General features: G+C 38.2%; 1 long non-coding RNA gene across 1 annotated transcript in view; it reads right to left on the bottom strand.

The window, feature by feature from the left end:
• Positions 1-6,038, bottom strand: part of LOC149077127 (uncharacterized) — a 30,767-nt gene extending 24,729 nt beyond the window's left edge. The window contains exon 1 of the long non-coding RNA XR_016194144.1: positions 6,024-6,038. This is a non-coding gene — a long non-coding RNA (uncharacterized LOC149077127). The remainder of the gene's footprint in view (positions 1-6,023) is intronic.
• Positions 6,039-12,559: the final 6,521 nt, after the last annotated feature.

Genomic DNA, 12,559 nt, shown 5'->3' with positions numbered 1-12,559 from the left:
ATTGTTCCCCGTAAAATCAAATATCCCGGTTAATGTGAAATCATGTGCTGGAACCGTTTATATCAGTTTAAACGGGCCGACTGAATAAATGAACGGCACGACTCTGCCACCCGTTGCCGAGATCTCTTCCAGCCCAGTTCCATAAGGCCGGGATTACACTATAAAAGTTTTGTAAAAGCTCTCTGATAAAACTCGAAAAATTCAACCAATAAGATCACCGGTTGCATTTGCTCGAATGTAACCGATGCGCTTATTGGTTGAATTTCTCCAGTTTTATAAAAGATCTTTTGTCAAAATTTTAGTGTAATCCCGGCCTAACAGAAGAGGAGCTATACGAATACACTAAACAAATGCAAATTCTAGGTAATGCAACCGATGACCTTATAGCTAGCATTTGTCAAATTTTATAAAAAGACTTTTATCAAAGTTTTGTAGTATAATCCCGGCCTAAAAAAAATTAATAACCCATGATTTAAAGGTTACGGGTCACTCGGAACATTTCTCATACATGAGAAGAACCTTTTCCTCTAAGAAGTTTCTTCTATTAAATCCTATGCCGTTGTTAAGTCGAATCCCGTTTTAACGAATACCGTTATAGCGAGAATCTCGTTTTAACGAACACTTTCCTAATTTCCCCCCCCCCCCCAGATAAGTTCACATAGGAACAATACAAAAACCTGGAATTCCCCTTTATAACGAAATTTCATTATATCGAAGTGATTTCTCCGGTCTCTTGGAGTTCATTATATTGGGATTCCGTATTTCATTATAACGGGACTGTATTTCTATTGGCAGATCTAGAGCGTCGACGTTTCGTTCTTGAATATTTCTTTGACCAATAGCATATGTGTAAAAAAAAAGTTTTCCGATAACCATTTTCAAAGAGAAAACAACTCTCATCGATCTGTTTCGTCACAGATCCGATTGATAGTCATTATGGAGGTCTCGCAGAGAAAAGGTCTTAGCGTAGTATCTTTAAAACGAGGGATTATATTTTATTTAGGTGTTTTGCATTCTGCAATCCCACATACATTGGTCATGGGAAATTATGAACAAACTGGTTGGGCTTTCTTTAGCATATATATCACTCCCTTGATCATGTTTCATGCTCTCAGATGTCAAATCAGCAACTTCAATAAAGTGATTAGATTACTCAAGAAGAATCGGAAACTCCAGCCTCATTCGTCGAAAAACAACGTCAGACGTTTGATGACTGCCGTTCTAATCATGTCCATGTTGCATAGTATCATGAGTTCGATATTCTATTATTTCAGTGATTCTTCATTTTACGAAAAGTCGATCATCGAATGGGCTTTCGAGATACATTCCACGGACATCCAGAATTCCCGGAAGCTCCGGGCGTTCCTTCTCGCATTCGACCTGGCGGAAATGTTGGCCGTAACAATTGTGTACCCTTTGGAAATGACTCTGCCTTATTGTCAATTATGTGAGGATCTTACAAGCAGCGTGGCTACCATATATCCCGATGCAGCCACGCAGAATGGATTTCTGCGTCCCATAAAACTGTTCGCGAATTCGTTACGCATCGCGCGTCGGGTGGAAAACGCTTTTCGTTTGACGCTGCAGCTGTTTCTCGTGCACAGTGCGTTCAACTTGTACCTAGTAGTTATGATGATCGGAGGAAACACTGACTACCATTGCATCTACATCATAGTACCATCAATTATAAATGTCTCTATGCTCTGGAACATTGCGCATACTACTTCGATTGCAAACTCGGAGCTGTGCAAGGCAAGATCAGCATTCAAACGAGTCTTGAGTGAACGAATCTTTTCTGGGGTGTCGGGACCCAAGGGTAGTTTCAACAACGATTCTAACGATGTGATTATTCTATTATTGAGAAGCATGAGCTCAAAAAAGATAACGTTTGGCAAACTTTGCGACAAACATTCATTTGATGAACGATTCCTATTTCATTTCGGCTGCTCCCTATTTACATACGGGCTACTGCTTGTCGGTTTAGGCATTCGATATTGAGCAGTTATATTGTTGGTAGTGCTAACAAAAAGTGCAAATGCAGGGTGCACAGCTGACACCTCGCACCGCAAATTGTGCACTGTGTACACCTCAGATAAGTCATTCGTATTACTGCGATTGCTTGTAAAGTAATTAAAGTAAAAAAATTAACTTTTTAATATGGACACCCTGCGCTCAAAAACTCGAATAAAATTTTGTTGCCTTGTCCACGGCCGTAGCGGGGGGGGGGGATATCTTGGAGGTCTGGTTCCCCCCCCCCCCGAAATGTGAGAAAATGACCGAAAAAGGGGAAAAAGATGACCAAATCTATTGTTCTATCACTTTGGTCCCCTCTCGAAATGAAAGTGATCCTCCCCCTCCCCCCGAACGAAATTTCTGGCTACGGGCCTGGCCTTGTCTCACCTGAGGCGTTTCTAAGTGCAATATTCGCTGAAATATTTGAATTCAAAAATCGCGGAAAGTAGGGAAAAACAGCATAAAATGAGTAGACAAAGCGTTGTCCGTTAGTTTTTTTTTTCTTTTTTCCTCAATCTGTTTTCACTTTTTGAATTCAAGTATTTCAGCGAATATCGCACTTAGAAATGTGTTTTTTTCCCCCTCAATAGAGACACATCCAACTGCGATTTTGAAAACAGAGTTGGCGCATAAAAAGTTATTTCAATAACTTATATAATCAATTACATTATGAATGACGTATCTGAGCTTTACACGTTATTTAGATACCTTTTCTAATTGGATGTATTCCTCTAGGATCAATGGTTCGCCAGTAATTTGTGGTGCGAGCTGTAGCTATGCACCCTGTATGTATGTGCATGAACACTACCGTCAAAACACGTTCTTGTTTCCTTGAGTGTTTTTCCATCTGTTTAATAAATCAATGATTTGAAGATTTTTATGTTAAATTATTTTTTCACATGAAATTATGTTAATCTGTCTCTATCGTTGAAATAAAATTGCCATTTAATCATATTGTGAGCAAGAAAAAATTATAACTTCCACCACATGACTGATTTACAAATACAAGGGGCCACAACAGGCGAAATGCCCAACGAAGTGGCTGACAAAAAAGATTCGCGTAACAAATATGGATGTCGTATATTACTAAAACATTGCTCAATTTAGATGCGTAAATTGAGTTCGAAGCCTATATGACTATACGAATCCGTAATATTACCTCGGCGTTTCTCAACCTATGGTCCGCGGACTTGCAAAAAAACATTACTCTGATTAAACTAAAATTATTTCATTATATGCAACTAATTCTGATTATATAGGTGATGATATATGTGTGTTCGAGTTGCATGTACGTCCTAACGTATTTATGCTGTCAGAGTTGTGCTTATTTCGTGTTCTTGCTGGTACTGTCATTTGTTTTCTATATTTTGAAGTCAGGATAGTGAATGCTTGAATTCTACAAAATGCTGTGGTTGCTCGAGAACTGCACTTCCTGTTCCGACATCACTGGTTTTTGATTAGTAGCTAACACACGAAGCATATCTCCAATTATGTGATGCTTCCATTGGAAAATCAGTTATCTATTCTTTTACCCTGGTGAATAGCGTTCTTTCATATATTAAGTACATAAGATGATTCTGCCAAAAATATTTAGAGCTGAGAAAAACGACTCTTATAGAACTCCTTACAGACCTCATTGAAGATCATTATGGAGATCTTGCAGGAAGAAAGGTTACAATACAATTATTCAATCATTACACTTCACCCACAGTTAGAAAAAAATTGATGGCAGATGGCAGCACTACACATAACAAGCATTACATAGAAATAAACTTCACGTCAGGTTCACTACATATTCAACGAACTTCACCCACGTTCTCTAACTTGTTAGCTCGCGCCACGTGTTTGAAATATCATTTTTGGTATGTTTTATTTCATTTTATTTTATTGTTCAATCTTTTACATGCTCGAAAAACTGAATTATTGAAATATGCGTTTAATTAATGCCAAAACTAGGCTGACCATATTTGCTCGATAAAAATACGGGGTATCGGGATTCCAAATACGGTAAAATACGGGACATCGCCAATTGTCACCTGAAATTACGGGAAACCCCATATGGCGGGAAATGAATCATTGCTACAAATTGCAGCGGATTAAAATGATTTCCACGAGATAAAACGTTCACCAACACAAATGTGAGATTTTAATTATTTATAGCTGTAATTATCATAACATAATTTATGAGCTGAAAAATAATTTCAATCTTTGACTTCAATAAAGAATAAAAATTCAAGTAGGCTTCGCGTAAAAAATGGGAAAAACCGGTACACTTTTGCCAAAAAGTCGGGATGGCCAGAAAAATAGAAAATAACCGGGACGGTTCAAGAAAATACGGGACGTATGGTCACTTCAACCAAAACTAGCAAATATCGATTGGGCAGTCAATCGATTCTGACAATTTCGGACCTTTGAAAAAAGAAAAATCATCACGGCACTGACACATGGAGGAAAGAATAACAGGAGGTGACGCGACCAGCGCCTCCGTTGAGAAAGCATGGGGAATCTGGGTTGCCAGATGAAGCCAGTGATCGCTCTATTAAAGGGACCAAGTAAGCCCAAACAAACCGTGGCTTCCCAGGCTTTCCTATGAGAAACATCCCCGTTTTTAAAAATCATTTAAAAATTTACTATTCACTTTAGGAACTCGATTTTTTCCCCTCAAATTCTTTGGATATATTTATACAATTGAACGAGAGCTTTTACAATTTTAGTTGTTATTTGTTTTCGAATATTAACTTCAACAACATGGAACCTTTTGCAAAAATAACCAAAATTTACCCATGTCTTGTGCCACAAAATTTCTTCTCGGCATTTTAATTTTAAAAAAATTATGCCAAAGTATGTAACACCTCAGTGCTGAGAGAAAGACAATGTTTAAAGACACTTGAACAAGCGGTGTTTGAAAAAATCTGACTTTTTTTGTGAAAATTATATATGCAAAACATTAGTATATATAATGCCTTTCAGCTCTTTATATTATAAAATATTGTAGAAATATTTCTCCATTCCAGGCAAAAACTCGAACACAGACACAATTTTAGATTTCAAATTCAATTCGAAACTTTTTTGTCAAATTTTCGTACACATACCACTTTAAGAGCAAAGTAATTGGCACAAAATGAAGAGGAAAAAAACAGCCCAGATTATTTTTCTAAATATTATAGGCCAGAGAGATGACTTATCGCGGCCGTAAAAAAAGTTTTTTATTTTTTAATATTTTTTTCTCAATACTACATCTACATAGCGGAAAGTTCGGATGGGCGGCATATATTTAAAGTGATACGTATTCAAGAATATGACAGTGGAACGGAAGAAGGGTGGCGAAATTTGTACAGCCTACAGGCAGCAAAACCATAAATACACAGTGGCGGACGACTTTCGAGCACTTCCAGTACTTTGAGGCACGGGGGCGGCAAAATGCTGTTTGCCCCGGACGGCTGAATCATGTTTGCCCCGGGTGGCAAAAATCCTAGCTACGGCCCAGTCAGAAGGTGCTCGAGCACCTCAGAACTGATTCAGAAATCAAAATTCCTTATGTAAAGCTTAAGACGAGCGCCCACGGGCCTGAAACACTTTCGAAATGTCCCGGATCTATCATAATGATGAACGAAACAAAAAGGCAAGATAAACAGTTAAAAGAAAAAAATTATGAAATTGCATTTTATTGCAGCTTCATATTATTTTAATTAATCATATTCCCATAGACATTAATGTGATGCATCAAATTTTTAAAATAAATTGAAGCACTGAACTAAAAACTTATGACGAGTCGAGAGTCGAGAGTGAAAAGGGATCTTCCCCTTTTTCAAAAATAAATTAAGAATATAACAACCACTTATATAAGGATAAGATTTTATTTTTCCCCTTTATTAGATCATGTAGATTACCTGAAGACGCATTAAATGGTCATGGTGCTTAAATTTATTTAGTTATTAATATTTTAAGAGAATTCGATCCGGCAAAACACATGTTAAGTATAGGGAAAAGAACGGTTTGTTTGGGCTTACTTGTCAGCCCATAGGGTTGCCACAACGGCTTCAATTTTCGTTCCTGATGTCACCTCCTGTTATTCTTTCCTCCATGGCACTGACACCGCAAATGGAGAAACTTAAGCCATTTTTTTCCAAGTAGGTTGTAGTCGACAAGGGAGTTGTCATCATGGAGGAAAGAATACGTCTTTTATTATTCTTTCCTCCGCGGGTTGTCATTCATTGCTCCGTGATTTTTTTTTAATGTTTGCTTTTTTCTTTTGGCAAGAATATACAACGACCCGTATTCCCCCCCCCCCCGGATATCTAGACATAATATAGTCAGATCGCTTTCATCTTGCAATTTCCTCAATGATATATGGTCAATCAGTTTTTTCATGTTGTAAAGAAGTTATTTACATTTTCTCTTTGTCTATGAAAGGAGTGGGTGATAATCAAAGCTGAATTACATAAAGCCCTGTATAACTGAAGAAGAAGAAAGCTGAATTACACCCTGTATAATTTGGATTGGAAACTTTCAAGTCCATCTGCGTTTGTTCGCCTTCTGAAGAAGAGAGAAGGATGGAAAATGTTGGAATTCCTGTGTGTTCTGTGTTTGTGGTAACTTTTTCGTTAGCATATTTTTTATGACATGTTCTATGCTCTTGTGTTGGGTGACCATACGTCCCATATTTCTCGGGACAGTCCCGGTATTTTCTGTTTTTTTGGCCGTCCCGACTTTTTGGCAAAAGTGTCCCGGTTTTTTACACGAAGCCTACTTCAATTAATTTGTAATTACAACTATTATGAGAATATTAATCTCCCACATTTCCCTTGGTGAACGTTTTTTTTTTTCGTGGAATACATTTTAATCCACTGCAATTTGCAGTAATGCATCATTTCCCGCAATTTCAACAATATTTAGCAACTTTGTTTGGTTTTGTCGTCGTTTTTGGCAATAATTGGCGATGTCCCGTATTTTCCCGTATTTGGAATTCCAATGTCCCGTATTTTTCTCGAAAAAATATGGTCAGCCTACTTTTGTGGAATATTTTGCTCAAACAGGGGATGGCCCGAAGGCATAAAGCCCGGTATAATCGAAGAAGAAGAAACTTGAACAGCTTTGGTGTTAATCGCTTTTATTCGGAACAAAGATGATCCGTTCTGTCAACATTGTAACGTCCCTGAAACATCAGAGCATTTTGACTGTGGTCAATATGCTCATATTCGTAATATAACTTTCCTTAGATGTAAGCCTCTCATAAAAAACTGGAAAACTTTTTGTGCTGTGCTGAAGGATCAAGCTACTCAAGCCCTCGAAAAATTTTTGTCCTCTTCCAATCGTTTTTGAACCGTTAGTTTATTTTGGTTGTTTGTTTATGTGTAGCCTGACCATATTTTTCCGAGAGAAATATGGGACATCGCCAATTAATGCCAAAAACGACGTCAAAACCAAACAAAGTTGCCAAATATTGTTGAAATTACTAAAAATCACAATGGCGGGAAATGATGCATTACAAATGTATTCCATGGGAAAAAAACGTTCACCATGACGAAAGTGGGAGATTAATATTCTCATATATAGGCTGACCATATTTCCTCGAGAGAAATACGGGAAATTCAGATTCCAAATACGGAGAAAAAACGGGACATTGCCAATTATCGTCAAAAATGTCGCCAAAACTGAACAAAGTTACCAAATATTGCTGAAATTACCGGAATACCAATATGGTGGGAAACGAAGCATTACTGCAAATTGCAGTGGATTAAAATGAATTCCACAAGAAAAAAAGTTCACCAAGACAAATTGAGAGATTAATATTGTTATTTATAGTTGTAATTATCATAATATAATTTAGGAGTTGAAAAATAATGTGAATTTTTGACTTCAATAAAGAATAGAAATTCAAGTTGGCTTCACGTAAAATATGGGAAAAACCGGGACACTTTTGCCAAAAAGTCGGGATGGCCAAAAGAACAGAAAATACCGGGACTATCCCGGGAAATACGGGACGTACGGTCACCCTACTCATACATAGTTGTAATTATCATAATAATATTTATGAGTTGTAAAATAATCTCAATCTTTGACTTCACTAAAGAATAAAAATTCAAGTAGGCTTCGTGGGAAATACGGGAAAAACCGGGACACTTTTTCCAAAAAGTCGGGACGGCCAAAAAGACAGAAAATACCAGGAGTGTCCCGGGAAATACGGGACGTATGGTCACCTAATTTATGTGCTATCAGTGGGTGGAGGGGGGTTTTCCTTTTTATTTTTGGACTCGCATTCATCCAGAGACTTCGCGTCTCTCTTTATATGTGATCTCCTACATGCTGTGAACACTCATCCTCACTACAGGGAATGGCCATAGATGCTGAAAACCCTGAATAATCAAGTCAAGTCAAGTTATTTGGTAATTCCTCCCTGAAATTTCATTCTAAAGCCAACCCATAAAAAGAATTTGTATTGTTGCCAAAGAAATAGAGATTCGTTTGAATCTTTTTGGACCGGTGGTCATTGCCGCTGGAGTGATTTCAGTGAACTGTGTGTACAATGTGCGACGAAAATGATGATTACACAGAGACTGTACCTGACCGAAGTAAATCGGACTATTATTGTAAAGTATGCCATTCCTACATGAACAGCTACCAAATGTGGCAGAGCCATATAGCCGGTAAGCGTCACTTGAAAAATATGAGAAAGGACGTCGGAGAAGGTCCGTCGAAAGTCAAAACCATCAAACTTGAAGGGGAACGGGCAGTCATTCAAGACTTACTCGACGACTGCGATGAACCTCTGGTTGGTCTGCAATACCTTGTGGAGAGGCAATCCCCTGTGAGGGACGGAGAGCACATGTATCACTGCCATTTGTGCCAAGGTAACTGTACGAAGATAAACGTCGTAGAGCATTTGGTGACCGGCAAGCACAGAATTCTGTTTTTCAGGCACATCAAATCGGAAACTGCGTCATATCTGGACAGCATGAAGCACCTTAGCAAGGGGTCGTTGGATCTCTTACTGGAAGATGCTGCTCGAGAACATGAAAGCAAGCACGGGCGTGAATTGGTGCAGGTGGAGCTTCGAAAATCCAGCGACTGGAGCAGGCCGGCTCGAAATAAGTACCCTTCTCCTGAGTCACGGAGCAGAAGTCGCCCTGCTTCGAGTTCAAGAATGTCCCGTGCACAGAGTCCATCGAAGTCTGAGGACAATGCTCGTACTGAAACACCATCGGTCAAAGTTAAGGAAGAGCCAGATGTCCTCACTATGTCTGATGTTGAGAAAGGTATGAAAAGATCGTCGTTGGATCAGAAATTCAGGTTGTGCCAAACACTTGTTGCGGACATGAAATGTGACTCTAAAGAAGAATTACAGAAGGCTTTTGAGGTCTATGCAGCTATAAGTAAAGTGTGTGTTCTCCCGCAATTGAGGAATCTTCCTAAAGAACTTTTAAAGAGGCTCTGTCTGGATGTTACACATGATCCACCCACCGTAGACGAAGCAATGACTGATATTGTGAAAGGGAAAAAATCATATTATTTTACAAAACCTCCTAAAGAGTAATGTGGAATGTATTTAAAAATTATGTTGTCATGTGTCGCAACATCTTGAGAAAAAATGAATTGGCGTGCTCAAAGCATTCGACGTGAGTTTTGGGTTATAGAAAAGTTGTATCATTTCTTCCAGTTATGGTGTATCAAGGTTGATACCTGGCGTAATGTTGTCAGTGAATGAGTGCTATTTTCTGGCGTGGTAACTCAAGTTAGTTGGTATCAATTGTATTCATTACAACGCTCATCAATTGTATCACAGGAGGTTGCGATACCCTCTCTGTCCTTATCTGAACCTTTTCTAATGCAAAGATGTGACATATTTTGCATAGGTGACCAGGAAAGAACATTGTTACTAAAGGAACTACTAACCTCTTGGCAAGAATTATTGAAAAATAATTTTAGTAGTTCAGAATCTGCTATTAACAGATTCTCAGTCTAATCAGCCCTTTGTAGACTAAAATTTACCATAGGTGAGAGATTAATCATTAAAGAAGTAGAGTGAATAAAGTAGATGTTTCTCTCCCCCCCCCCCCCTTTCCTCCTTTGTTTGATGTGGATGGTTTTTGGAACTATAAAAAAACTTTTGATTACAAGTTACTCAGAGTTGACAAGCGTTTCACAAGAGGAGCAAAAATTTTAACTAGGTAAACAAATGCTGCCTTGCTAAACAGATTCAGACTTGATAAACATTTCTTACATTATAAATAGTGCATATACCCTCCAAAGCAGAATACGCCAAAATCTGTGATGTAAGTCGCAGGACAATTAGCGTTACTGCAGAACAATCTGAAGGCTGCAAGAATATTTCCAGTCAGCCAAGGGCTTGTTGCAAAACATTCTGCTTTGGGGCATATACCAAAAACTCTTAATGAGCACTGGTCTGTATGAGACGTTGCATATTTGCCTTGTTTGTCCAGTGCTGTAGAGTTGGCGCCCGAGTGGCATGGTGGAAATATGCCGTCTACCACCGTGAAGGTTGCCGTCACGTTCTCAAAAACCACGTTCAAACCTGAGGGAGGATACAGATAAGATATTTTCCCTGACGACCACTGATAGACAGTCTTCATTTCCAACCCATCTCATTAATGGCAGTAAATTGTAATATAACAATATAGCCAGAGTTGGTTGGAACTATAAAAAAACTTTTGATTACAAGTTACTCAGAGTTGACAAGCGTTTCACAAGAGGAGCAAAAATTTTAACTAGGTAAACAAATGCTGCCTTGCTAAACAGATTCAGACTTGATAAACATTTCTTACATTATAAATAGTGCATATACCCTCCAAAGCAGAATACGCCAAAATCTGTGATGTAAGTCGCAGGACAATTAGCGTTACTGCAGAACAATCTGAAGGCTGCAAGAATATTTCCAGTCAGCCAAGGGCTTGTTGCAAAACATTCTGCTTTGGGGCATATACCAAAAACTCTTAATGAGCACTGGTCTGTATGAGACGTTGCATATTTGCCTTGTTTGTCCAGTGCTGTAGAGTTGGCGCCCGAGTGGCATGGTGGAAATATGCCGTCTACCACCGTGAAGGTTGCCGTCACGTTCTCAAAAACCACGTTCAAACCTGAGGGAGGATACAGATAAGATATTTTCCCTGACGACCACTGATAGACAGTCTTCATTTCCAACCCATCTCATTAATGGCAGTAAATTGTAATATAACAATATAGCCAGAGTTGGTGAAGTAGTGTCATCGAGTTAGAATTACATGCAAAGTGCATGTAAAAAAAGCAAAGTCATCAAAATGTTTCATGTAAATTTATTAACATTTCAGCCCAATAATTATCAATTGCAGTCACAGGGGAATGAAAAATATTCATTGTGACATGTAGAATTCAGTATGAAATGTGACGATGAATAGTAATCAATAGAAAAAATCTGAAGAACCGCAAATTATTTTGAAAATGTCAATTCATAAAATAATAAGTTTGATTAAATCTTTGTTATTACGTCACTGTTTCCACTAGGGATGGGACGAAAATACTGAATATTTATTTTCTTAAAATTCATCACAATTATAAATGAAATTGTAATTCTTAATAAAATTGGTAATTTTTCTCAAATTATTATTTGAATAAATATCAAAAAACTGGTAATTGGAAGATTTTTATTGCCGTGATATTGACAATCATTTCTTTTTCCAGCACTTGTTACAATTCTAACATCTAATTAAGAAAAATGTCTCGACCATTATTTACTCTCAGCTAGTAATACGTCATAAAATTTACGAATCATTTTCTTGTTTTCCCTATCTAGATGTTATTTGCATCTTTCAGTAGCTCAATGCGCATCTTGACTGGTACAACCTTCAGTTGATGAACTTGTTTAGTTCATGCTCATGCCCATATTGCAGTCAGATTTGTTTTATTTATCTTAGAAATTCATCCTGACATAAGCTCTTTCTGAGAAAGGGATATACACAGCAAAATATCAGTAAATTTTTATATGACGTGATGTCGCTCTCCACTTGTTAATGCAAGATGTACATAAAACTGGATGTTGTGGAGATTTATTTTCGGAGATGTCGATTTTTTTAAGGAAGGGGAAAAAAAAACTTATCGCTTCCTCTACCGGCAGTCGAACCCGGGTCCCTCGTTTGCCGGACGAGTGCTCTCACTAAGCTACAGAGGAAGTAGAGATTTTTTAATTCATATTGTGTGAAGCGTATATATATGCTGAACGGGACCGTGCAATGGCAACACCTTGTAGAGCAAGGCCGTCTGCTTTAGAAGGTATTGGCAATGGACAGTCTGACACAAAGCCGCTTGAAAGGTGCAGCAATGCTCTTAATGCAGCTTTAGTCTGGCATGATCAGCTAATAGCTCATGGACGACAAGCCACCAGATAGATATATATGTATGACATGATTCCTTAAAAAATCAATATATCAAAAAATATCACAACATCCAGTTTTCTGTATATCTTGCATTAACAAGTGGGGAGTGACATCATGTCATATACAAGGGCGTGGGGAGGGGGGAGACCAGACCCCCCAAGTCCCCCCCCCCCCCGAAA

The sequence above is a fragment of the Pholcus phalangioides genome, unplaced genomic scaffold (assembly GCF_987345545.1).
Source record: "Pholcus phalangioides strain wild (caught in Gottingen) unplaced genomic scaffold, Ppha-v1.0 ptg000015l_1, whole genome shotgun sequence".
NCBI classification, from domain to species: Eukaryota; Metazoa; Arthropoda; class Arachnida; order Araneae; family Pholcidae; genus Pholcus; species Pholcus phalangioides.
Note: the sequence above shows the minus strand (reverse complement) of the source record. Positions and strands in the feature narration are given on the sequence as shown.